Here is a 1,920-nt window from a genome sequence, read left to right as displayed (position 1 = left end):
GGGGGGTGGGGGGGGGTGGTGGTGAAGTGTTGGAGGACTAACGCGGGGAGGGAGGGCGAAGAGGGCCGAGCCCAGGGCTGGGTAGGGAGCTCACCCACGCAGATGTTTCCCAGTTGGTTTCGGGCTTAACCCTACTCCCTGGAGAACCGCGGTCAAGACGGCGGAAAGGAAACTTTTCGGGTGTGGTTTCCTGAAACCGGGAAGCGTGGGCCGCGGTAACCCCGGTGGCCTTCCCCTACCCGCCCCCCTTTCCCACCCCAAGGGAGGGAAAGCTGTCCCCGGGGGGGCCCCCAAGGGGTTCCCGAGCGGAGGGAGCCGGACCCCGGTTTCGCCCCTTGGCCGCATTTTCACAACCGCGCCCCGGAACCAGGGCCTCACCTTAAAGCCCGCCGCGGCCCCCTTCGGCCGATGGCCGTGAGCCGCCCGTGCACCACGACCACGTCCCTCCCGGCGACCGCGCGCCGGAGGGCCCGCCCCAGCACGGCGCGGGCTCCAGCGCAGGCTTAGAGCCCGAAGTCGGGGCCGGCCGTTCAAGATTGGCCCCAAGGACCACCTGCAGTCTCCGCAATCGTGCCGCTCGGCCCCCATAGACTCCCCCCACCCCGGCCCCGGTCCCGAGGGCCCGGAACCAAAAAGACGGGTCGCCAGCGAAACCGCGACACCGGACCTTTTGCCCTCCAAGCCTAAAGTACCGCCCCACCGCCCCTGCGGACAGCCACGCCCTTTCTCCTCAAAGTCCCGCCCACCACCGCCGTAGCCAACCAGAAGGCGAGTCTGTCTGAAGGCCCGCCCCTGCCTCAAGGAAACCACCTATAACGGGGGGGGCCTTTCCACTCAAAGCCCCGCCTTCCGTAGCCCCGCCCAGAAATGCAGCCACACGCTGGTTGTCAGACCGGAGGCGGGGCTCCAGGAGTCCTCTCGGTAACGCGCAAAGGCTCCGCCGCTGCCGGGCTCCTTCCCCCACTGCCCCGCCCACTGCCCGCCGCCAGGGCTCCTTTCTCCGATGGAAGCCCGGAATCCAACCCCTCTTCCCCGTTCCTAGTCTCCTCCGCTGGCTCCGGGGTCCCAGCACCTAAACAATTCTGAGCCGCCCCAGAGCCCTGTCCCGACGTGACGTGCGTGGGCTTCTCCTGGGATGGCTTTCGCGAAGACTGAGCGAATTTGGGATTGTGAGGCGGCCAGAGAATGGATTTTACAAAGGCGCGGAGATGTGACCAGCTCCTATCTGGAGAGAGAGCGCCATACACGTCTTTAAATGCCCAATTTTACAGTCATTTGGGATGATTTGATTGGTGCCCACCAAAACCACTTGGCCGGGGTCTCCACCAAGGCAGGTAGCCGTGGTGCCTGCATGCTTGGCACTTAGTAAGTGATCCATAAATACTTACAGAATGAACGAATGGATGAATGAACGAATGACCCAGAGCCCCCCCAGGTCAGGACTGAGTCTCCCCCAACCCTACAGGGCAAGGGCAGGTGCCCCCTTGACTCCCAATGGCAATGTGTTTCCCTGGAGCAACGATTTCAACCTTTTTCATCTCAGGACACACATCATTACTAACATTCTGGGGCACAACAAAAACTATATTATATTTTCTGCCCATCTGGCAAAAAACAACAACATATTGGAATAATTTTGATTCATTTACCCCGGTCGGCTATCGTTGAGCTGACTGTTGTCTTTGGTTGGTTGTTTGTTGTTTTACAATCTAGTGAAAAAGAGGCCAGTGCCCCCTATTGAATAGTCAGGTATTGCATGTTTTAAGAATTCTTATGGCACAGCAGTGTGCTTCCAGCCGCACACGGTTGAAAATTGCTACTCTAGAGAGTAGTACTGTTTCCCCCACACACCAAAGGCCAGGGCGCCCTGTCACCTCCACCTCTCAACCCGGGGAGGGTAGGATTATGCCCCCCCACCTC

The 1,920-nt window shown here is 60.4% G+C and overlaps 1 protein-coding gene across 1 annotated transcript in view; it reads right to left on the bottom strand.

Moving 5' to 3' along the window:
- The window catches only part of ACAA1 (acetyl-CoA acyltransferase 1), a 9,203-nt gene extending 9,078 nt beyond the window's left edge, over nucleotides 1-125 (bottom strand). The window contains exon 1 of the mRNA XM_023763383.1: nucleotides 95-125. The gene's annotated coding sequence lies outside the window, so the exon portion shown is untranslated. The remainder of the gene's footprint in view (nucleotides 1-94) is intronic.
- Between the last annotated feature and the right edge of the window lie 1,795 nt (nucleotides 126-1,920).

This window comes from Myotis lucifugus, unplaced genomic scaffold, assembly GCF_000147115.1.
Source record: "Myotis lucifugus unplaced genomic scaffold, Myoluc2.0 scaffold_283, whole genome shotgun sequence".
NCBI classification, from domain to species: domain Eukaryota; kingdom Metazoa; phylum Chordata; class Mammalia; order Chiroptera; family Vespertilionidae; genus Myotis; species Myotis lucifugus.
Note: the sequence above shows the minus strand (reverse complement) of the source record. Positions and strands in the feature narration are given on the sequence as shown.